Below are 26,343 nucleotides of genomic sequence, written 5' to 3'. Positions count from 1 at the left end.
CCCATCTCTGGGCCTGAAAATATGCCAGACCAGGAGCCTTGGATCTGGGTCCTCCTGGCCCTGAATCCTGCACCTATCAAGCAGAGCAACCCTGGGTGAATCCTGGAACCTCCCTGGACCTGGGGGCTTCCATCTGCAGAATCTGCTCCTGGGAGTTGTGAGGCTTAGGGGAGGAGGGGAATGCTCTCTGGGAGCCAGCAGGGCCAGGAGCATCTTGACCTCTTACAAAGCCGGGCCTTTGCAAAGCAAAGCTCTTGCAAAGCTGGGCCTGGTTATTGGCAGGATCTATAAGCACCTGGCTGGTCTAGGCTATTCTTGGACTTTAAAAAATAGCCAGAGGTGCAATCATGATTACACAAAGTAGGGACTCTGAAAATATCTGAGCTCTGCAGGATGCATTAGGAGAAATGCTAACAATGTTAGCATTCCTGGAAGGAAGGGTCTGGAAGAAAGCTCATGCTGATTTAGGAGATCCCCTCTGTGCCATCCTATCTTAAGACACCTTCCAGCTTGCAGTGCCCTTTTCTTCTGTTTTCCTATATATATGTATATATATATATATATATAGGAAATATATATAGGAAATATATATATATATAGGAAAATATATATATATGAAGTGCATATATATATATATATATATATTTTTTTTTTGAGACAGAGTCTCACTCTGTCACCCAGGCTGGAGTGTGGTGGTGCAATCTCGGCTCACTGCAGCTTCCGCCTCCCAGGTTGAAGTGATCCTCCTGCCTCAGCCTCCCGAGTAGCTGGGATTATGGGTGACCACCCCATGCTCAGCTAATTTTTTTTTTTGTATTTTTAGTAGAGATGGGGTTTCACCATGTTGGCCAGGCAGGTCTCGAACTCCTGACCTCAGGTGATATGCCCACCTAGGCCTCCCAAAATGCTAGGATTACAGGTGTGAGTCACCACACCTGGCCCTGTTTTCCTATTGAGTGCTTGCGTGAGCACACGAGTCGGGGTGGGTTGTGTCACCTTTAGCCAGATTTAGTCTCTCCACACAGGTATTTGATTTGGGTATGAGGAAGGTTACTTCAAGCTGGTCAGGGCTGTGGTAATGAAATATTGTTAGCATTTCCAGGTCTGGAAGAGTGGTCTGTGTCTTAGCCATCTGGGAATATCATAACTGGCTGTCTTCTCTCTCTCGTCCACTCTAAGACATGAAAATGTAACTAATAATTGTTCATTTAAGAGACTCTTTCCAACCACAGGGACAAAAAGAGTGGCCCTTCTTCAGAAACCCAAACCTGACCACATTGCTCTCCTCCTCACAAACTATCTTAGTTTGAATTTCCCCAGAGCAGACTTTGATATAAGGAACTAGGGACAAGAAATATTTTTGGGGAGGGGATTCCAGGAAGCCCCAAGATGGGAGTGGGAGAAATAATCCAGCCAATAAAGGGTATGTCATAAAGCCAGTTGTCAGTGTGGGTGACTGGAGCTTACTCCAGCAGACAAATTCTAGAAAACCCTAAAATCCTAGCTTCAGAAGTCATCCCACCTGAGAAGTGAGGGAGCTGGGGTATTGATACACCAAATCCCAAGAATCACTAGCTGAGAGCTGCTTTGGGTTGGGGCAGGAGAATTCCTTGGCACTTCCAGCCTACCCTGTGAATCTCTAGAACAGTCCCTAAGACTCAAAGATACCAACAGCTGAGCACACTGAATTAATAAGGCTGAAGGATGCAGGTAAGTTTCCAACAGGGCTGCTACACAACCCTCTCTCAGTCTGTATACTTTTTGCTCACAGAACTTTCCTGGCTGTTAAATGCCTCTTCCCCATGCTTTTAAGCACTCCTTTCCCCAAATGCCATGCTTTTTGCAACTGTGTTTAACTGTCTGTGCATTTGTCTGCTTGCCCCCATCCTGTGTTCCAGCTGTGAGCTCCATGAGACAGAGCCATATCTTATCCAACTCTCTATTCTCAGAATAAATGTTCAACATTAAAAAAAATGAATCCTATGGAGATGGGGCAGACAGAGGTTCACAGGAGAGGGAATTGTGTGGGAGCAGAGCCTCAAGGAGAGATACTCAAACCCTTGTAGGTAGCAGGCTTCACGGGCTGCCAAGGTGAAGATGCTTTTCTCTGGATTCGCCCCTGTTCTGACCATCAGTGTCCCCACCCAGCCCAACTTCAGGAACAGGAGAGGGAGAGACAGAACCACACCCTTATTAAAATTGAGGCCTTTGCTCACTGTGAATGGAAACAGACGAATCTGAGATCATCCTTGGCAAGAAATGCTGGGAAACAGAATCCTCCTTTTGGGATGTTGATGGTTGAATCTCAGCACAGCTTTTGGCTTTTTACCATCTTGTTGATACCTGAAATAATTGTGAAAAGTTTGAGATCATCTCTTGGGCCCAGATGCTCATAGGTGGTCCTGGGTCACTGAGCATAAGACAGTGATGGGTAGCTCATGCCAGGGACTTTGAAGAGGTGAGTGATTTTAGGCAAAGCACCTTGGCTATGATGCCACAAAGACAGGAGGTGGCCCCTTCCTGTGAGACAGGAAGTGGAGACAAATATATAAGGAAGCCATTTTCAGAGCAAGAGTGGCTTGTGGATTCATAGAAGTTCTTAATATTTCCCATCCTGACATACTAAGAATGAAAGATGTGTTGTCCCTTACTAGCTCTCAGTTAAAACATCTTCTTATTTCCCAGTGTTGAAAGAACTATCGGGGAAAGGAAGAAGAGAAGACAGACCCGCATGGATGCAAAATCAGGGACTTCAAGGGATTTCCAGATCCATCTGAGATGAGAGTTTCATAATAATCCTGCCACACTTCCTAGCAAAGCTCCCTTTCTGCCACTCTCAGAAGCAGGTGACATGTTTACTTCATTTTAAGCAAATTCAACATATGGTTACTCAAGTTATTCCTTTTATAAAATGGATCCCCTGCAGTAATCATTGAAGAAGCAAGATCTCCAGTACACGTGAAAAGCAATGTTTTTAAAATGAATTTTATTTTCAAGCAACTTTTTCAAAAGTAATGTTTGTGATTAGTACAACTAATAATTCTTACATGCCAGACACTGTTCTAAGCTTTCCAATTCTCATTTAATTCTTGCAACAACACAATGAGGCTGGTGCTGTTTATATTCCCAATTTATAGATCAAGTAAGTGAGGCATGAAGAAATAAGATAACTTGCTGAAGGCCATCCAGCTAGTAAGCCTCAGAACCAGGTATAAACCCAGACTGTTGGGGACAGAGTCTATAGTTTTGATTGCTACAATTTTTTGCCTCTACACATGAAAAGGAAACTGGCTAGTATTCAGGTCTGGCCAGACTGGGAAGACCCGTGCTGCCATCTGTCATGGGGTGAGCTTCCAACAAGAACAGTCTGCTCTGAACCCTCTTTTATACTCACCTGTTCTGCTTGCCTCTGGAGTTTGTCATCTGGGAGACTTGAGCCTTCCTCAATCTCTAGCTTCTATCACAGAACCTGGAACTGTGTAGATGCTTAATGAAGCATCTGCTAAATGAGTGTTGGGTGAGTGAGACAGTACACACACAGATTCCTTTGCAGTGATGTGAGCTGCTCACACTGGATGCACACAGGCAGAGAAAAGAGAGAAACTGAGGCTGTTATTGGAAGGCCTAGCTCAAATCCCTTCCTACTTTGATGACCATCTTTGGTTCTATTATCTGGAAAATTCCATATGGGGACTGCAAGCTCTTTGAATGCAAAATTCACCACTTCTGCCCTATTAATGGATTCCCAATATCTGGCACAGTGCTTGGCTCGTAGTAGGGATACCGTATGCTGAAAGCATGAGCAGTTGGTGGAGTGAAGGAATGACTGGGAGGATGAATACATATTTCCTACCCTGCCAATGTCCAGCTCAGCAGCCCCCAAACTTGTGCAAGCATCAGGATCTCTTGGAGAGCTTGTGACAACACAGATGGCTGGATACACTCCAGGTGTGTTTGATTCAACAGGTCTGGGTTGGACCCAGGAATCTTCATTTCTGACAAGCTCCCAGGTGATGCTGATGCTGCTGGTGTGGGCTATCTACCTTGAGAACCACTGGTTTCAGCAGCCCTAGCTCACTGGTTCTCAATCTTCACTGCACATTGGAACCAGCTGCAGGAATTTCAGAAAATGCAGATTCCTGGGCTCCTTCCCTGGACATTCTCATGCAATTGATCTGAGGTGTGGCCAGGCATTGGGGATTTTAAAAGCTCCCAGTGTGGCAGGGTGTGGTGGCTCATGCCTGTAATCCCAGTACTTTGGGAGGCCAAGGATGGCAGATCACTTGAGGCCAAGAGTTAGAGACCAGCCTGGCCAACATGGAGGAATCCCATCTCTACTAAAAATACAAAATTTAGCCTGGTGAGGTGGCATGTACCTGTAGTCACAGCTGCTCAGGAGGCTAAGGCATGAGAATCGCTTGAGCATGGGAGGTGGAGGCTGCAGTGAGCCGAGATTGCACCACTGCACTCCAGCCTGGGTGACAGAGCAAGACTCTGTCTCAAAAAATAAAAAATATTTAAAAAAAGAGCTCCCAGCATGTTTAGAATGCAGCATAGCCAGAAGCTCCAGCCCAGCATTCATCTTTGACTCCTTACCTTTATGTTCTTTGTGGCTGAATGGGTTGGAGGGCTTATGAGTGGCTTAGCTCACTTCTGTGCCTCTTGAGGCCCCCAAAAACCACCTTCCCTGCTATATTCTGTGGTTGTTCAAGGCAACAGCTTCTCAAGGTGCTGTTTCCCTGAAATTTCATGTCTGTTCTTTGACGCCGTGAGACCCCATCCCAGCCCTCGCCCACCCCGCACGCTGCGGTGTCTATTAAGAGCAGATGCTAAACCATTTCCAACAGGCCTTGAAGTTAATACGCTGCAGAATGGATTCAGAAGGACCTATTTCTTTGTGCGCTGAGAAAGAGAGTGAATTAATGCTCAATGAAAACCTCCAGAGAACCAGAGTCAGGGCTGGGGGGAAGTTGGTGGCTAAATCAACAGTTATAAACTCGCCCAGTCATTTTTCATTATTTGGTACATTGGAAAGATATTTTCCTTTTCAAATGCAGTTGGAAATCCGTTTGGTCAAAAGTCGGTCAGAAACCTCATCACCATTGTCCCTGAAAACTCACAGCCTCTGTCAGGGGGGTGGAAGAAAAATGGTCCAGGTCCCCAGCAGAAGTCAAGGTGATGAGGCCACGAAGGGGAATAATAGGGGCTGTGTGATTTTTCAAAAATGTTGCCTGTGGGTCCAAACTTTTACATGGATCTGAATATACGGTGGTTTAAATTGTGGATCTGGAGGTGAAGCCATGGGTCTTCTGTGGTTTCAAGGAAAGAACAACTCCAGGTCCCGATGGCTCTGGCTTCAGTCTAACATGGCCCTTTCTTTTGCAAGAGTGTGAGCAGAGTGTGAGCTAGAGATTGCGCCCTGAGGAACAAATAGAAATCAGAAATGTGGCCCTACTTTCCTTTCATGGCCTGTGACAGGCTCCAGAAAGGGACAGATTGCCCAAGGATGTGCCACCAGTGGTGACATCTGAATTGGTGGTTTGCTTCCTGACAACCACAGTGAGAGAAAAAACCTTAGACAGGGCAGCAGATTTTAGCATGAACCATGGTTCTGCCCACTCTGGGCTTGTGTGATCTTGGTAAAGTCGCTGGATCTCTCTGAGCCTCATTTCCCTCTTTTATGAAAGTGGGAGGATCAGGGCTCGGGTGAGTTGCTGAGATGTAGGCATCTGGTTCCTGCAACCTGCGAGGATGCTGTAGAAAGCATGAGAACTTAGGCCTGAATCAGGAAGGTTATATCATGGGGAGTCAGGGCAGGGAAAGGAGAGAGATAGAGAGAAGATGGGAGGTGGAGAAAAGAACCCCTTCTTCAGGTGGACCTAGATCTGCAAGGCCCCTGTGTAGTCAACAACCTGAATATCTGTACTTGACATCCCTTGCTTCCTGCCTTTATTAATTTTTTTTTCTGGACCATGAAGGCAAAGATATGGCTCTGCAAGACCTTTGTGCAGTCCACAACCTGAATATCTGTACTTGGCATCCTTTGCTCCCTGGTTTTATTTTTTCCTTCTGGTCCATGAACCAAAGAGGCTTCTAACTTACTTCTTTGATGCCATATGTAGACCCCTCTCACCGTTTTCTATACACTGATTTGCTCAGGTGCCCTCACTTCAAGCTAAACCCTCCACCAATGTTGAGATGAAGGTCTGACTATTCTTCAAGGCCTATAGGCTCTTATATGGCCTGGCCCCTGCTCACTGCTCCCATCTTGTCCCACATCAGTGCTCCCTCCACATCTGGGCTCCAGCCACATGCACTTTGTTGGGGTCTGCCTGCCCCAGGGCCTTTGCATGTGCCATCCCTGTTGCCTGGAGCACACTGTCTGCTCCTATTATTTGGCCCATTTGTCCTCCTTTAGATCTCTGTTCCAGAGACCATCCATTTCAGTGACGATGGCCTGAGGGAGGCATTCCTTGACCCCCAGCTATGTCAAGTCTCTGCTCATGACAAAATGTTCCATGTTCCCATGATGTGACCTCTTGTCACCAGTGCAGTTACATCTACCCAGTGATAATCAAGGAAGTGTCCATCTCCCTACCAGACTGTGAGCCCCAAGGCAGACTGTGTCAGTTTGGCTCACCAGTGCTTAACATTTAGAAAGTGCTCAATAAATATTTGTTTAATTACTTTATTTGTGGTCCTGCTGCCAGCTGTCTGCCATTCCTAACACACCAAGCAAGGCACTGGGAGGTGGTTGATAAACCCCCGTGGACATACGCTTTCTTCATTTAATCTCCGTAATAATAAATCTCTGTGAGTATTCATAATTTATATTTATCACTTATATATATATATAAACAGAAAACCAGAGAAGATAAGAGGTTTGCCTGCAGTCACACAGCAATAGTCAGGGGCAAAGACAGGACTAGAATCCAGCGCTTCCAAGCTCCACCTCCAGCCTGGGGAGAAAGCTTGGAGCTCAGTCACAGGTGCCTCGAGCCTGGCCTGGGTTTGGGGTTGAGTTGGATGCCACCGCATCAGGTGCTAGGAAAGCCTTGGGGCAGCACTGGGACCAGATTAAAGGGGAGCAAGGGAGCACTAGGCTGGTTCAGGCAAAGTGGGCAGCAAGCTTGGGCAACCCTGGGCAGTCCCTTCACCTCTCTGAGCCTCAGTTTCCTCATCTGGAGCATGAGAACAATGCAGTTCTCCTTAAGGGTTTGAGGCTTGGGGTCTGCCTCATGTTTGGTTTCAGGTGGAATGTTTAGGGGACAAAAGGACCTGGAGCGAGATGAGGGTGGAGGGAGAAGAGGGTGATGAGGTAGAGAAGTCAGGATGCCCAGCCAAGCTGCCAGGCTTTGCAGACTCGGAGGAGGAGGTGGATCACCAAGTATGCTAATAATGACCACAGCTTCCACAACGGCAGCTTCTGTTTGCTGCATACAGCCTAGTACCACGCTGCACACTTGATGTGCTAGATCTCAGTCATGCCCCACCAGGTTTTAGGAGGTACAGATCATTGGGCCCGTTTTACAGGTAAGGAAACTGAGGCTCGGGCACATTCACTTGCTGGCCTTAGTGTGCATCGTGTTCCATTACCACCTTGGGGACTCGGCAGTTCCTCCCTACTGAACAATCAACACGTGAATGAAGCCCACATGCCCAGTAAGACATCCCTGAGACCCCCGGCCTGGTTGGGGCCTCCTCTGGGCTTCAGAGGCCACAGACTCACTCAGTGGAAAGTAAAAGTACTTCCCATGAAGGTTCCTTTGATACTTGCTGCACTCGTCAGCCTGGAGCCCTGGTGGGCAGACTGGGGCTTTGCCAAACTGGTCCAGGGCCAGTGAGGTGCCCGGTGTGCGGTTTGCTCAGCAAATATTCATTACATACATAATATGCTGGTCAAGCTGAGAGGACAGAGTCTTTGCCCTCACGGAGCTCCACTGACCACTGGACACCTGGTTTATGGTACAGCTGAGCACAACTCAGACCCCAGGCTCTTTCCTCCACCCAACTTTTAGCCAAAGCCAAGTTTCAGAAAATGGCGCCTCTCTTCTCCCAGGTATTCAGGCCAAAATCTTGGCATCATCCTTCCTTGCCTTTTCCAGCTTCTGGTGGCCCCAGGAGTCCCTCACCTTGTGGCTGCATCTCTCCAGTCTCTGCCCCCATTTTCACATGTCTGTCTCCTCTTCTTCATGTTTCTGTGTTCCAAGTTGATGTGACTTCAGGGGGTGGGGGTGACTATTTCACTCACTGCAGTAGGGATAATTTTTTTTTTTTTTCTTTTAGATGGAGTCTCGCTCTGTCACCCAGTGTGGAGTGCAGTGGCATGATCTCGGCCCACTGCAAGCTCCACCTCCCAGGTTCACTCCATTCTCTAGCCTCAGCCTCCCAAGTAGCTGAGACTACAGGCGCCCGCCACCACGCCCGGCTAATTTTTTGTGTTTTTTAGTAGAGACAGGGTTTCACCATGTTAGTCAGGATGGTCTCGATCTCCTGACATCGTGATCCACCTGCCTCGGACTCCCAAAGTGCTGGGATTACAGGCCTGAGCCACCACACCCGGCCCAGTAGGGATAATTTTTTAGGGTAAGTCAGCCAGCCCTGGATTTTATCTGCTGGGGCTAACGTCCCAGTGATCATAATAGTGGCTATAATATATGTAGAAAGCACCTAACTCTGTGCTAGGCCCTGTCCCAAGCATTTCTATATGTTACCTTGCTTCATCTTCAAAATAACTCCATTAGTTGGCACATTAATCCCATTTTGCAGAGAAAACTGACGGCCAGAGAGTGATATGCCCAAGGTCACCAAGCATAGAAAGGTTTCCCAGTAGCGATCAGCACTGACCACAGGCCCTGGCATTCATGTCTTACTGTCTGGAGCCAGGCTAGGGTAGGCAGGGCTGTCGCTTGTCCCCACAGCCATGGAGCCAGATGCCATCTTGATGAAGGGAACAAGAATGGATGCCATGGGTGCAGAGCCATGGGGAGGGGGCATTGCCACCCAGAGGGCACCCGGTGGGCACCCGGCTGCCCTCCCAGGCATAGCTCCTGTCGCTGCTGCCTGGGCCTGGCGTAGGCAGCCCGCAAGTAAACAGTGTCTGAAACCTATTCTCATTAGGCTAATTTACGAATAAATTACCATATTCAATGGCCTTATTTTTACTGCTCGTTAACAGGCCCGTGATAGGATGATAATTACGGGATTTTAAGTGGCTAATGGCAGCTGGGGCGTCAAAAGCAGTTTTTACGAATCTGTTTATGGCAGCGAAGGTGACAGGAGGGGAGGGACATTGAAATGTTGAAATCACACTTTGGGAAAAAAAAGCTTTAATTGTTGAGTATTTATTAGAGAGGAGGGAAGGCTGTAATTTAAAAAATGAAACTCTGAAAAACAAAGGAAATTAATTCGTCTTCCCCCCTGTGCTGTGACCTTCAGGGAGTGGGGGAGGGGAGGGCAGGATCCCAGGAGAAGGGTGCCAAGTTCAGGCATGAGTCTGGGAGGGTCCTCCCTGGTTTCTGCTGCCCCTGCAGGGAAGGCTTCCCGGGGCCTGCAATCTTGGCTCAGAGGCCCCTCTGGGATCCAGGGAGGGATCCCTGAGAGAGGTAAGAGCCCAGCAACCTGAACGCAATGACAGTGTGGGCATTTGATTCATTCTTTCATCCTGATAATCATGATCAGATCTCATCCATTCCAGCTCCCCTGCTAATATTTTACATGCATTATTTCATCCAACTCTTGCAAAAATGTGGAGAGCTAGTAATTATTCCTAACATATACTGAGTGCTCATATATGCTTTCTGTGTATTAGTTCACTTAAACAGATACCCTCGTGGGATTGGTCACTATTGTTATCCCCAGTTACCGAGGAGAAAACTTGAGGCACAGAGAGGTTAAGTAAGCTGCACACAGTCACACAGCCAGGGCCGGACTGGCATCCATCTGGCCCTGCTTCTTTTATCACCTCCCTCTCAGTGAATCCCTGGCAAGCTGGTGGGGTGGGCTTAGGGCCCCCTGCGACAGAGGAGAGAGCAGAAAGCCCAAAGAGGTTAAACCGTGTACCTGTAATCACAGAGGCTGAGTTCAAAGGTCAGCCTCTCTGAGTCCAAACCGGCCACTGACTTGCCTTGAAATGGGACTCATGAGAGTGGAGGTGAGGAGAGGGCATCTTGGAAAAGGACACTGGACATTTTGGTGGGGTGATTTCGGGGCCATTGCCCCACCCTGTGGGCTCTGTGGGTGCCTCTCCTGGGTCCGGCCTTCTCTTCCCCACCTGCCTGGCCTCCTCCCTGCCATCCTCGGCTCCTCATCTCCCGGCCACTGGGCCGATCCATCTCGCTCCTCCGCTTTAGTATTCAGCCCTCGGAAAACAAACACGCAGCAGCCTGACAGTGGGAATAAATATCGTGGCGATGTTGATTAGCATTTGATCCCAGCTGGGTCTCTGGGAGCTGAAGTACTGGAATGTCTTGGCAGTTTTTTAATGCTGAATAATTTGATTAGATCAGTGACTGAGCCTGCTGCTCCTGGTGAGATAAACCCTCCCCACATTACAGGGGAGAGAGGGGGTGGACTGAGGGCGCGCATCTGAGCCCCCAGACTTCCTGCTCCTCCACCAGCCCTCCCGGCGTTGTCTGCGCGGCCTCCCCCTCACCAGCTCGGCCCCCTTCGTCTCTCTTCCCTGCACCCTCATCTCTCTCTTTCTTTCTCTTTCCTCTTCCTTCCTCCTCCGCTGTTCTTCCTCTTTTCCTTCTCTCCTGGGGATATTTGTCTCTCTCATTTCTTTTTCTCCATCTTTTCGTCCTTTCTGCCTGCGTGTTTCATCTTTTTTATTTCCTCCCTTCTTCTTCTCTTTCTCCTTCTAAATTCTCAATTCTCTTTTTTCCCTTCACCTCTTCCTCTTTCCTTTTCTCCCTTCCTCTCCATCTTCCTCCTTGCCTCTCCCTCCTTTCGCCTCTCTCTCCCATTCTCCATTTCTCTCCCCTCTCCCAATCTCTCCCTGTCTCTTCTTCTCTCTCCCCACTCTCCTCCTTTCTCTCCTTTCCTATCCCTCTTCCTCCTGCCCCCTCCCTCTTCCCCTCTCCTTCATCTCTCCCCACTCCTCCCCTCCTCACTCCCATACCCACCTCCTCCTTTCATGAAGCCTTAAATACATCATTTAATCAACTCCACAATTTCAATTTCACACAGTTGTCAGCTCAAATGTCTGACGAGGTGATGAAGACCCCACAGATTGTGGGCAGAGGTCACAGGGCCACCAGACTTCCCTGCTTCCTCAGACCAGACCAGCTCTCAGCCCCAGCCCCTTCCCGCACAACCCACCCTTCGGCAGCCAGCCGAGGAGGGATTTCGGAGGGTTCTGCTTTTCGCGTGGCAACTGTCAATCAGTCATGTAGATGTTTCTCTTGTCATCAGTGTGAAATTACCAGAGTGGCCTCATTATCTGCTTACTCCAAATTTGGAGGCAATATTTCTGTTTGAAGGATAATAATCTCCATTTAAAACAAAAATAACATCTTCTCAGGTAGAGGAGAAGAAGAGGAAAGGAAAGAAGACAGTTTGGAACAACCCAAGAAAAAAATGAATTATCTGGGCTTTTTGATCCATACACACATGCACACACACACACACACACACACACACAAACATATGCAAAGTCTTTACTGCCCTAACCTAACACAGAGCCCACGTTTCCTGAAAACTGTTTAAATTTTTTCCAGCTGGGGTGGGAGTGGGCTGGGAGGAAGAGGAATGTCCATGTGACTTTAACATATCTGTCCTTTCTTAGATTCCTGTCCCCTTAATGGTAACTGAACATTACTAAAGCCATTGCTACTATAACAAAAAAAGTAATCAGATCAAATGGACAGGAAGGAGTGGTGAAGGCTTAGGTTCTTATGCAGATTCAATTAGCAGCACTTCCCCAAGGCTGGGTGTGGGGGTGTGTGTAGGAACCCCATTAGTGGTGGGGAATGCTGTCTGTTCTCGCCAGTGGCATTGCAAAGCCGGCTGACCTCCCCCTCTCTCCACCCCTGTCATTTTATCACCGCAGAGTCAGACCCCAGCTTTATTTATTTTTCTCAAATGGATCCAGAAATGGCTGGGGGAGGCACTTCCCAATAATTGAGCGCTGGCTTTGTCGGGAAAAGCCACACTCAGGGCTCCAAGTGTCCTCCAAGCTGTCATGTGTGGGCAGAATCTGGCTGAGCTGACTGTGTGTTGTGGCGGGGGGCGGGGGGTGGTGGTGGCAGGGGGAAGCATTGAAATCAATCCTGGTTTTGTCACTTGTGCAACCTTAAATAAACCTGAGCCTCTCAGAGCCTAGGTCTCCTCATCTGCAAAACAGGGGCAATAAGAAAACCTACCTCACCCTCATGGGGGCTGTAGTAAGGGTAAAATGTGACGAAGCTGGTGACCTCCTTTATGGCCCTCCCACCGTGTCCTGATTATACAATGATTGTGGCTCTGGTCATTTACTGACCACACAGAGACCTGTGCCCATCTTACTGCGGCATGAGCTTGCTTCCAGCTCTTCATGTCTCTGAGCCTCAGTTTTCCCATCAGCAAAATGGGGCTATTCGTGCCTCCTGGCAGGGTGCTGGTGAGTCCTGAATCAAATGTGCATAGCGCCTCTCACTCCTGACTCCTCACCTCCATCCCCTTCTCCAACTTTTACCTACAGGCATTGAAGCCTTTCCTTGGGATAGCCTGTGCTGATTTAGCTTCCCGACTAGCTTTCCTGCTAAAAATAAAGCCGGCCTCACATCTGCAAGCTGCAGTGTGGTCTCTGAAAACAGTGTTATTGAAACTTGAATGTCCGATCCTGGTGCCCGGCATAATGCTAGGTACATAGTGGGAGACCCAATGAATGAATGGATAGATGGGTGGATGGATGGATGGATGGATGGATGAGTGAATGAAAGTTCCTGAGCAGGCTGAGTGTGTAATGCTTGCTGTGTGAATGAATGAATGAATGAATGAATGAATGAGAACTCTGCTATCTGCAAGCCAGTGTTTCCTCTCCTTTTCTGCAGGCCCCAGCCCTGCCTTCCCTACTACGGCATTCTGAAGTTCCAGAACACAGGAACCAACAAGAAACTGGGAATAAAGGGGTTTGATCTGCACAGCACAAACACCTCTTGCAAAAAGAGGAATATAAAAAAATGCCAATTCCTTCTGTGGGGGAAAAGAAGGCGTCGAGACATGTTAAACGGTTAGGAAGAAGGTGGCTGCTTGTTTTCCGTCTTCCTTGTGCAGGCTGAAGGCGGGGTGAGGGGAGAGGTTCATTATTTTTCGGCGCTCTGAAGGCAGGTGAACAGGGAAAAGCAAACTGCAGCCTGCCATCGTGTTCAGCGCCTTTGAAACACATAGAGCTCTCAAGGCAAGGGAAGGGTTTGATGCAATTTAAAAAAGACAGACTCCCACACCTCTCAGATCCATATGTTTCCATTCAAGATCTCGTTTCCCTCCGAGGCTGGTGCTACCGCGGGCTTTGCAGTCGGGCCCGGCTGTTCTGCTGACGCTCTGAGGACCCGTGGCTCATGGAGGAGGCAGACGGGCTGAGCAACTGCACGGTGGGCTCGAGGTGCCAACGGCAGGCTCTGGGCCGAGCTGCAGCGGCAAAGTGGTGCCCGGCGCCATGTGGTGCCCTGCGCCTGTGTGAGATCAGGTGGTTGCTGTCTGGGGGAAGGTAAGAAGGTGAAAAATAAAAGCAAGCAAATCAATAAAATAGTGTATGTATATAGACCAGAGCTAAGGGCTATGACTGTGTGTCCTTTCTCTCTGTAATGGGGTCAGAGCGCTGAGTAGTTTTGTTTTCTTTCCCAAAGTGTTATAAACAGGTGTGTCTTTGACAAAGAAGGTTTTGTGGTCAACTAAGTTTGGGAAATACTAGGTTCATCTAATCTCTCTTCTTTCCTCTGTCCCTCCCTTCCTCCCTCCTTTCCTCTCACCCATCCACTGTCCATTTATCTATCCATTCATCCTTCCATCTTGTTTTTTTCATTTCCTTTATTCCCTTTTTCTTTCTCCCTCTTTTCCTTTCTTCCTTTCTCCTTCCTTTCCACTCTTCCCTTCTTTCCCACTTTTCTCCTTCCTCCTTCCCTCTCTCCTATCCATCCAACCATTATCCATCCATCCATCCATCCATCCATCCATCCATCCATCCATGGTAAGGCAGTTGAGATCCTGCCTTTGCAGACTTCAGAGTGAGTGGACAGAGACAGAAAATAAGAAAAAAGTAGAGACATTAGCGTTTCAATTGGTAAGTGCTATGAAGGAAACAAGAGTAACAAAAAGAGAGTGATTGGGTAATGGGTGATGAGTACAGATAGAGGGAAGAACTGGCAGGGTGGGGAAAGATTTTAGGCAGAGGGAGCAGCAAGTGCAAGAACCCTGAGATGGGAATGAGATGGATTTGTTCAAAAAATAGAAGGTGTCCAAGGCAGCCACAGAGGCAGGGACACGTGGGATAACCAGAGCTATGTGGGGCACTATGGGAAGCTACTAGATGTTTTAAGCCAAGGAATAGCATGATCTGATCCAGCCTTTATAGCTGTCCCAGCAGGACTCCAGTGCCCGGCATTGAGTCAAAGCTAAACCATAATCATTGTAATAAATTGGACTGCTTCCATCTGCCAGGGCTAAGCTAAGCCACGGGCAGACCTAGCTCTCATCACCAGAGTCAGATTTTCTCCTCCAGACATGGCTTCAACCCTGATCAACAATGGTGGGAGTTTTTTTCTGACTCATCTGGAAGCAAACTCATATTCACCAGCATGATGTTCAATTACCAAATTGGAAAAAAGTAAAATAAAAAGGCAAGTTATTTCTTGTCCTTGCAAAGGTGCATAAATGAAAGAATAAGTCCAATTGGTAGACGGATGCTTAGGGTGTCCTGCAGTCTTTGTGTGGGAGACACATGATTTATTTTTGGGGGCACAATGAAAACCACACAGAAACATGCTCCCAAGCAACGTTAGGGAGAAACACAGGAAAAGGACTTTGAAGCAACTCTTCCTCTGTATACATTCAAACTCACTGAAAACTTGGTCATGCTGGAAATCATGATGATTTAAACTATTATTCGCCACAATAATAATAAAACCAAGATGTACTGAGCTGCCTACTATGTGGCAGACCCTCGGCCAAGAGTTTGACTCTGGTAATCCTATTTCGTTGCTGCTTTTATTTTCCTGAATTCAAGCCTGAGAAACTGAGGCTCAGCAAGATTTGGAAACCTGTTACAGAATACACAGATCTCAACAGCCAACTCTGGATTCAAACCCAGCCTGTCCAGATTCCAAGCTCACCTCCCTCCTCCTGACAAGTCCCCGTTTTTGACACCTTCAAAGACTTGTCTCTATAAATATGTGTACAGTTGTTGAGAACATCTGGCAGCCCATCACAAAACAAAATCTCTCTTGTTGTAGTTGTTGTTGTTATTGTTGTTGTAAAATATCAGTTACTGACCCACTAGAATCTGCAGGATCTGGTGTGATTTTAGCTGTGTTCGGTCTCTGCTTGTCACCCGGGAAGTTTACGCGAGATTTGATCAGAATTTCACAAAACCAGGCTGAGCCTGTGTGGAGCTGTCAGATGAAATAATTTGTCAGTGATGATTGTGTGAATTCGTAAATATTTATGAATTCACAAGTTATAAATGTGCAGCTTTCGGGAGGGTGGAATTTGATGCTCACCAAGTCACAGATTACAATGAATATTTACAGAAACCCCAATCTGCTAATATTAGTTCTTTGTGCTTACGAAAAAGCTTTCCTTGGGATTGTAACCCTTTCAGGCTAAAAGTATCTTCAGGAAAAGAAGTATAGCAAAGAAATAAGCTCCCCCCAATAAAAAAATAATGCATTCATGATCCATTACATTTGTATAACGTTTATGATTCTCACAGTATTCACATATGCGTTATGCCTCTTGCCAGTCATTCTAAAGCTGTTTGTTGAATCGGTTTTGAACTGAATTGGATTGAAAAAGCTCAAGACAGCAGGTGGTCAAAAAGACCAATTTTTTTTTTACTTCTTGTTGAGTGACCTGCCTGTCCGGAGACCTCATGCAAGTCTCTGCATCCCTCAGAATCTATTTCTACAAAAGACAGCGTTTCCCAAAGTTACTCATGGACATACTACCCTCATAACACTTCCCATTAAACACAGTTGCCAGGAAGGCACGGAGCCTGAGGCCTGCTTTCTCTTTGTTAAAAAATATTAGTAAGCATTGGAAAAGTGTTAAAGGCAGACTAACACCAAGTTGAGACTTTCTTCTTGATGAAATCAGAAGAAAATGAAAGAGAAGTTTAAAGGGAATGAGTTTCTCTTCACAAGAGGCCAAGTGGCATAGTGAGGTGGTTAGAAGCAGAGACCCTGGGCCCAGTTTGCAGCTCACTAGCTTTGTGATCTTGACTAAGGATTTAACTCTCTATGTCTCAGTTAATACATCCATGAAATGGGGATAATAGTAGTACCTGTTTTAAAGGGTCACTCTGATCAGGATGACATGAACTAAGTCTAGAAAGCACCGAGAGCTGGCAGATGACAAGTGTTCTGTGTTTGTTAAATACATGAATAAGGACTAAATGCACCCCAAGTTTCAAGCCATTATGAGGATTCAAGGAGAACCAGTGAGGTGTGAGCCCTGGGTACCTAATCTCACTCACTGAATGGGTGGCCCTAGCCAGTCTCTTAGCTCATCTGTACGTTCAGAGGGAAGGGTGGTGCTAGATGGCCTCAGAGAGCCCTTGTCTCACAAGGTCCACTCAGCAGCCCGGGGCCAGGAACTGGAGGTGACACTCATCTGTTCATAGTCCACAGCAGGACTATTTTTAGGAAACTGCCTGGAAAGGGACTCACAGTGGGACACCAGCTTGCATCCCACTATCTCCTGGTTTTCTAACACCCCCATTCCATTTGTCAACCCCAGTCCAATCTTCTGCCCTCAGGAGGGCCACAATTGGACACTAAAGGCTCTCCCATGCCCTGTAATGAAACCATCCTCCAAGAGAGCTGTAGTTTTGTAAAGGGAGACACCCACTGTAGGAGGTATTTTCCAACCTGGAATTTTCCTGCATTGCAGATTGGTGTGGTTCTGCTTTTTCTGAACAGCTGCAGGACCTCAGTTTTCCCGTCCACAAAATGGGAGCAAAAGATTATTATCTACACCTAACATTATTATCCTATATCTAAAACTAAGGCTGGTTTGTCTTCCACAGGCACTAGTACAAATGAACAGTCACCTTCTCCCGCGTGTTCAGCCTGTGCAAACAACAGGCACTTCCATCACCCCGTTGATGCGGGTCTCCATGGGGCCCCCTCGGCTCAGAGCCAGGCACATCCATAGAAGCTCTACCAAAAGGCACCCATTAGGGAGAAAAGAGACGTTACCCTTCTAAGCTAAAATCCTCTTCCATGTGCAGAGAGTTGAGGGGGAGTTGAGGGGGAAATGGGAACAGGCTTAAATTAATAATCTTCTACCTACTAAAAGAAAAAGAATGATTGTAATTTCTGAAATTGTCTCTGAAACACTAAATAAACCTATTTTTCTTAGAGTTCGACATGTCTTCATTTCGTAGGTATTATTGCCCTCATTGTGCAGATGGAGAAACTGAGGCTGAGTCCTGTAGCTGAGAGGAAGAGGTAAAGCCACACAGATCTTCAGGACTCTAGTGGCAGAAGCTTTCCCATGGTGGGCATTCCACATGGACACTTCCCCACCTTGCCTTCTAATGATAAAAGCAAATACGTATTAGGCCAGGCGATTTTCCAGTCAGTTTACATGTACCATCTTATTTTATCTTCATGACTGGTAGGAGGTAGGCACCTTTATCACCATCAGCTAATACACATGACAGTTGAGGTTCAGAGACGTTAAGTAAGTAGCCCAGGGACACACAGCTAGAAAGTAGAGAAGGCAAGATTCTACCTTAGCAGGCTGAAGCTTGTCCCCAGATCCCCAAGACAACTCTACCAATGAATGTACCTGGGTTTGTGAGTCCTTAAGGGTTGGGGTCACACTGCAATCACGCCCACTTCCCACACCCAGCTTGGCACAGAGCATGACTTCACAAATATTTGTCAAATGAATTTTTAAAAAATGCACCAGTCTTTCTGATCCTTAAAAATATCAACTTATAAACAGATATGTCAAGGAGCAATTATTCACATTACTCAAGATGTCTTCATTTTATAAAAAGGATTTACATCACTGTTTCTTTAAATAGCAAGTCCCCCTAGTGCATTTAAAAATACGATTCAATTTATAGCTCGGAATTACACACACGCTTTCGGAAGCCCTTGCTTGAATAAAGGGAGCTGGCACGAGCGTCATTCATTCATCTGGCTTTTCAGCAGGCAATTATTGAGCACCTACTAGGTACCATGTATTCTGTAAGGAGCCGGGGATTCAGAAGCTTCAAACTTCAAGGAGCACCCAGTCTGGTCTGATAGGGAGATAATTAACAGATGAGTTTCCCAACTTGAAAATGAATTAATGCTTTAAGAAAATAAAGAAAGGAGCCCACTGCCTTAAATCTGGGCATGCTGAGTAAGGGAGACATTCCTGAAGAAGGGCAATGTGAGCTGGGCCTTGTGAGATGAGTAGCAGTTCACCAGTTAGAAACTGTCCTAGTATTAAACAATTTTCCCAAGATTAGAACATTAAATGTACGTGTATATATTTAATATTCATCAGGTTTCATAAGCAATACCGTTTCTAGCCAAGTGTGGTTATGTTTCATACTCATGTCATTCTTGGAACTTTTGCAAATATTTTCACACAATCTCTCGCAGTTGATTCTCAAAACAATATTGGGAGGTGAGAGTGGTGTGGAGCTTTCCTTTTGTGTTATTTTATTAGAAAAGTAATGCACGTACACTACTAAAAATACAGGAAAGGAAGATATCAATGTGATCTGAAATTCCTGCCCCATCACAGCCAAGATAAATAGTTTAACCTGTAACCTTCAAGGTCTTTCTTTCAGTGAATGTGTATTGTTTGTTTACCAAAGAAAAACGTTGTTTGTGGTTTCATGATTTGCAACAAGCTCTTTGAAAACTATGACACAACACAGGGAGAATATTTATCCATGTCATTCAGTATTTTTCAACAGCAATTCACAATAGCAAAATCGTGGAACCAACCCAAATGCCCATCAATCAACAAGTGGATAAAGAAACTCTGGTATATATATAGATGATGGAGTACTACTTAGCCATAAAAAGGAATGAATTAACAGCATTTGCAATGACCTGGATGAGAATAGAGACTATTATTCTAAGTGAAGTAACTCAGGAATAGAAAACCAAAAAATCATATGTTCTCACTGATATGTGGGAGCTAAGCTGTGAGGATGCAGAGGCATAAGAATGATGCAAAGGACTTTGGGGACTTGGGGTGAAGAGTAGGAAGGGGTGAGGGATAGAAGACAACAAATATGGTGCAGTGTATACTGCTCAGTTGATGAGTGCACCAGGTTCTCACAAATCTCCACTAAAGAACTTACACATGTAACCAAATACCACCTGTACCCCAATAACTTACAGAAAAATAAAATTAAAAAAAAGAGAAAACAGGGGCCCTCAAAAAATATTTTTCTACAGCAAATTTTTAAATGATTTTGTTCTTTCCATATATATACACATATATATGGAAATATATATTATATATTATATTATTATATAATATATATTTGTATATCATTTTTTTACATAGATACATAAATCAACCCACTAGTGATGGATGACTAGGTTGTTTCCAATTGCTTTCTCCTAATGTAAATAATGCTGCATTGAACATCTTTGTAGCTACATATTTGCTGTATATTTCCATGTTAATTTTCTCCTACTATCCCCCCTCCCAACCAAGTAATAACCACTAGGTCAAAACATAGGCATAGTGTAAGGCTCTGAGGTCAGGATGCATGCTCTCCATGTCAAAAGAGAAATAACAACCAGTCTAGGACCTAAGCAAGGCCTCCCGTCTGTCAACCTCAAAACTCCTCCGTCTCACAAGACCCACTAGGTCTCTTTGCCATCAGAGAAAAACCAAGCCCCACAACCCTTAGAATCCTACAGGAGGGAATAGGATTGGGCAGGGAATGAAGGAGACATGAATTGATGCTGGGTGATTTTTTTCTTCCATTCTGACCCTGTTAATGGGCCCAGAGAGACAAACACAGACAGCTTTCCAAATTGAGGCAAGCCCATGCAATATCTCACTCCTCTACCTCCCTGCCTGGAGGTCTCCTGGCAATTTAGAGCTTCCCTTGTAGGTTACAAAGTCTGGTCAGCTTAGGCAATCAGACAGTGCAGTGCTCATCGGGACATCTGCTGACGGCTGTGCTGGGAGGAGGGACAGCTGGCAGGCAGATGATTCTGTCCCACACTCAGCCTGGGACCTTGAAGTGGGCATAGGGTTATGATCTTATGATCCTGGGCCCCTATACCTCAATTTTCCCATCTGTGGAACAAGGAGTATAGACCCAGGCTGTTATTTCATCTGTAGGGGGTCTGAGGGTGCAGCATTCCAGGCAGGAGTCCAGGCCCAGCTGGGAGATCTTGGGAAGGTAGCTTAGCCTCTCTGAACCTCCTTCAAGTCAACAGAGATCTAAAGGCTGCCGTGCTGTGTGCTGGACACTGCTTCCGATGCTGGGGTTGTAGAAGTGAACACAATATACCAGCCCCTGCTCCCCAGGAGCCCCCGTCTCAGACAGACCATAAACAGCCAGCCACTAAGCAAATGACCATGCGAGGTAATTTCCACCGCAATAGGTGCTGAGAAGAACAGGAACCCAGCGAGGTGACGGAAAAGGATTGGGGCTGCAGGCAGCTTGGGATTAAAGACACGCTTTAGATGTGGGTCTCTCTGAGATAAAACCATAATAAAGGATAAGGGGCCAGAAGTGAAAGAAAGGCCAGGATTTACCAGGGTGGCTTCACGTTGTCATCAGTCAGGAAGTCTGATGTCATTGGTCTGGGGTGGGACCTGGGCATCACCAGTATTTTAGAAAGCTCCCCAGAAGGTTCCAATGTGCACATGGGTGGTTTTGGGGATCACGCTTTAGGCTGGGGAGTGGCAGATGCAATGCTCCGAGGTGAGTTTATCCTGTTCCTGGAACAGGGTACTGGGAGAGCAGCAGGTTGGCCAAGGGGATAGGGACACAGCGTGAAGCTGGCGTCCACGGAGGCCGGATGCATGGAGCAGGGACGTGGGAGGAGAGAGAGGAGTTTCCATTTTTAGGCTGCCCATGAGACAAGAGAGCCTCAGTTGTCTTGCTAGTAAAACAGGCTCCAAAGTGTCCCAAGTATGCCCCAGAAGAAGCACACAGAGGGAGCTGCTGCTAGCCTGCAAGTCAGAGGTGGGGGTAATGGGAGGGGCTAAGTCACACTGCAAGAGGGCCTTTTGCTTAGGGCCTGAGTGTCAAGTAACTGAAAAACAACAGCCACCAGTTGACAGTTGGTCCAAGCTAGCCCTGATCTGGTATGTCTTCATATGCATCTCATAAAAGACATGACCCTCCAGATGTTCCCTTAGGAGAGGGATTCCAAAAATACTGCTGCCCTCCCACTGTTCAAAGCACAGGGCATGGCCGTGCACTGAAGGCTGACAAGTCCTGCAGTCAGGAACCTCGTGGGATCTGTTTAGACTTACAAGACAGCAAGGCTGGCTGGCTCCACCAACCCATGCAGGAGGCAGCAGAAATGTCACCACTGCTGAGGGGCATTCCAAGCTCTTCCCTAAAATGGTCCTCCCCAACTCCCATTGGCCACACCCTATTCCAACACCTGGGTTCTTCCTTCATAGTGATTGTCTAAGTTCACTTCATCAATTTGTCTTGCTTGTGTATTTGCTTACTGTTTCATACCTCCTGCCTGCAGTGCCATCTGGTATAGACTAGGTGCTCAGTTAATCTCAGTTTGATTGAACAAATAAATGAATGTAGTTACAGGTAGGACAGGCACAGGATTCAAATAGATGGCATGCAAATTCTAAACTATACTACATGCTAGCTTTGTGACCTTGGGCCACTTAAACCGGATGAGCCTCATCTACGAAAAAGGATGAAGTAATTGGATTTACCTTGTTGGTAGCGTTGTGAAACTTTACAGGCTCCAAACACGGAAAGGATCTAGTGCTCGGCATGGGGAAGCGTCACATACCACGGGTGACTCCATTTGGTGGTTAAAATTAATACTATGTAACTGTTGGAATCCTGGATTTGGACATTCATTGTGTAGGGGCTAAAGGAATCTTTATTCATTTTAGTCCTTCTGACCTTTCCCTCCATATCAGGCTTTTAGAAACTTCCAAGTTTGTTTCTGGAGGAACATTGGCATATTTTGAGAAAACATGCTTGCGATAATTAATTGCAGTAGGAGGAGTCCCATAGGTTTGGAGGGTAAAGGCGGAGAGATGTCACTAGAGAGATGCTGACAACAGGAATTAAGGAGAGCCAATATTCAGGAGGAAAACCAACTGTTGCGTTGAAGTTTTGTGCTGTGAACTTTTCCAGCTTCAGACAAAGCCTCCGGTGCTCTGTGTGTGTGTCTGTGTGTGTGTGTATACAACACCATGTTTAAGCATGTGTGTGTGTGTGGGTATGCACACATTTGCGCACACACGTACTTACCAAAGTTGCTTTCCACAAAAATTAAAGACAAAAGATTTGTCTCTTTCTAAACTTTGGCAATTTCAGCATCTACCTATTTAGGTAAATTAGACAAGGATTATCTCTTTTGTCTTCCCTCTTCTTTATTTTTTTCCCCCCTCCAAACCCAGAAATTCCATGAGAAATATTTTTGAGAGTGTTAACTGACAAGTGTACACATGCCATCCGCAGCCAGGGAGCAAGCAGCACAGTTGCTAACTTGTTAGACAGGAGCTAGATTACAATCATAAATAAATGATTTGCTGTCTCCTCGCATTCAGACTTGTAGCTTTTAAAGTGTGCCTGTCATCACGGAATCAGATTTAGTCAAATGCTGTGTAACTGCAAAATTATCCTATCCTTACCTTTTTATTCTCCTTATAATGGACAGTTAAATTGGATTTTCAAATTTGAAGTGCATATGTTTTTCAAATCCCCAGAGGCTGTCTATTTTTTCATTTCTAAAGCAACTCACTAATGTTTATCATTACCACACAGAAATATTACAATTCTTAAGGGGCGCCTTACAAAATCAGTGCAGGAGAAATGTGCTTTATCGTCTCAAAATGAAACCAATTTCTCAGCTGATTTGCAATTTATTTACATGTTAGCATTTGATTTCCGGCTGATTTATAACCCCACATGGCTCTGTCTCAGAGTTTATTTAGAAAGCAGACAACAGTGGTCCGGGAAGGCTGCGGAGCGCAGCATGGCATGGGATGTCTGTTTCCCCAGGCTGGAGTCCACTGTGCCACTCCCAAGTCTCCTGGTTGAGTTTCACCTTCAGCGAATCCAGTGCCCCACTGTGTGTGAATATGCAGGATGCTAGGCCCAGCCACTGTGTGGAGATCAGATGCTGAAGGACAGCTTTTCAGAAGGAATATTTTTGTTCCTCTGCAGTGAACGGGGATTGTGGTAGGGAAAGTGGAGAAGACTCCTGGGATATATTGGGCTTTCATTCTTTGGCTCATTCACATAACTCTAATGGCTAATGTGACACCTGAATTCAGGAAGTATTGGAATTGACAGTGAGGACTTTATTGGGGTTTATTGCTTCATCTGTCTGACCATTTATTCATTGATCCATTCTTCCAGACATATCTCTAGCCATTCCTCCATTTATCGGTCCGTGTGTCCATTCATTTTCCCATCTACCTACCAATCTATCCACTCATCCATCATCCATTCATCCATTCATCTACTGACCCACTTATCCATCCATCCATTTGCCCATCTACTTATCCACCTTTCAATCCATCCACATACCCATCATTCATCTATCCATCTGTCCATTTTCCCATTCACTTACCCATCCACCAACCTATCCACTTATTCATCATTCATTCGTCTATCCATTTATCCATTCATCCATTCACCCACTGACCAGTTCATCCATCCATCCATCCATCCATCCATCCAACCATCCACCCACCCACCTATCCACCCATCTGACTACGAATCCATCCAACCATCCATTCCACACTTATCAATATAGGCCTTTGCACTAAGTACTAGGGAATTAGAGATGACCAAGAAACTGCTCACAAAGCTCATGGATAAGAGGAGGAGACAAACATACACCTGCCAGGATCATTGTGAAGCTCAGATTACTTAATGCATATAAAAAGTGCTTAACAAACTATAAATCTCTTAAAAATATAACATATATGTAAACGATGTAATGAGTTAGAGCAGCCTGCTTCCTTCCATCTAGCTGTGGAGCCACAGGTAAACAACTTCCTCTTCCCAAGCCTTGGTTTCCTCATCTATAAAATGGGAAGGGAGGTAATTATTAATAATAATAATTAATAATAATACTAATACCCCTGGCAGGGGCCTTGGCAGAATCTGATGAGATAACCCATATAAAGCACTTAGCCTAGTGTCAGGCCATAGTTAGCACCTGATTCACTTTCTTCTTCTTACTATTCTGATTGTTGCATGAATAATAGGGACAAAGGAGGAAAGAGAAATAATGTCAAACTGAGAAGATGAGGAAAGATGTTACCAAAGAAACAATATCTGAGCTGGGTTTATAGAAGAGGGAAGCTTTCCTTAGTTACCAGAAGGGAAGAGCATGACCAGCAGAGAGAGCAGCTTGCACAAAAGTCTGAAGGTGCAACTGAAGATTCAACAAAAGGTGAGGGGGATGTGGCAGGAGCACGGGACCCATGGGCAAAAGGGGAGAAGGCACATGTGTTGAAGTAGATCTCAAAGGCCTTGCATTTTAGGATATTGAACTTGGGTTTTTTTCCCCCTGGGGATGACAGGAAGCCAATGGAAGGCCTTCATCAAGGACATGGCCCCATCCAATTGGCACCTCAGGGGGCTCCATCCTGCAGACAACAAAGGTGGAGGCAGGGAGCCTGGACAGGAGCTGGAGAAACAGCTCCTTGGAGAGCAAAGGAGGCAGGAGACAGTGTGCTGGTGCAGGGCTGATGAGAAGGGGCAGATTTGAGAGATGAGTTTTTAAGCAGAATCAGCCAGTATGTGGGGACCAATTGGAGAGAAGAAGGGGGGATAATGAAGGTTTCACCGAGATCTCCAGGAGCACCCTATCAGAGGCAAAATCCCTGAGACGGAGATGAATTTTCCTCCTCACTTTGCCTCTATCTGCCCATGCCATGCAGAGCTTCTCTGAATAAATTTGCATATGTTTATGCTGCAGGAAGCCAGCGCTAAAAGGAGCATCTCTCTCTCTCTCTTTTTCTCTCTCTGAATGTGAGCTCACATCCAGCATGATTCCCCTTCGGCGCAGAGTCAGGAGCCAGGAACTTCCAGGGACTTCCTGAGTGAACTTGGACCCTTTTTTCACCTCTTCGGGTCTTAGGATAAATTCATGTTTCTGGGGTCTCTAACTCTAGGACACCAGGAGGAGAGTGAACTGAGAGAAGGCCTAGTCCATAAGTAGATAATTTATGTTTTAAGTAACAGGAAACCTGATTCAAATTACCTTAAAAATGAACCGTCTGAGTTCAGGTAAGAAAACTTCAGAGGTTCCAGCTGTCAGTTGAGTCTGGGACCAGCAGCTCCATGATGTCACTCATTAAAGACACCATTACTTTTTCATCTTTTACGCGTCTTCTGTCTTCATTCTAAGTCTGCTTCCCTTTGTGGCTGCCACTGGCTCTTTGCACAGCAAATGACCAAGCTTTCATGTTCCCACTCAGCAGGGAAGAAAGGGTGTGTCTTAATCTGGGTACTGCCCCCAAACCCTGAGATCCACTCTGATTGGACAGTTCGGTTTCCATCTACAACCATGAACCAATCCCTGTGGTCTGGGGATGGGCTATGCTGATAGGCTCCTCCTGGGTCACATGCTTCTCCCCTTAAACACGGAAACCCATGCATTCCCACACAGAAACAAGGGTTTTCTACTTTCTTCCTGCCGAAGGAGAGAGAAGATAGCCTCAAAAACTGACGTAGTCTCTGGAAAATTGCCTGATTCTCTACATAAAGTGCATGGGAAAGTCAAGCCATAAGTAGTGCTTGACTCAGGAACTTTGAGTGTGCAAGGGTATGCCTCAAGGCCAGCTGCCTATAAAGAAATAAAGATAGTCAACCTCCTCCCAGCGGTCTGGGTCTTGTGGTGTCCACTTGATGGACCAGCCAAGACTCCCTGGAACCCCTACTGGACACAAACATTGGTCATCCTATGCTGGAGATTTGGAGTGGTAGGTGGGAGT

Source organism: Pongo abelii, chromosome 23 (genome assembly GCF_028885655.2).
Source record: "Pongo abelii isolate AG06213 chromosome 23, NHGRI_mPonAbe1-v2.0_pri, whole genome shotgun sequence".
NCBI lineage: Eukaryota > Metazoa > Chordata > Mammalia > Primates > Hominidae > Pongo > Pongo abelii.
Note: the sequence above shows the minus strand (reverse complement) of the source record.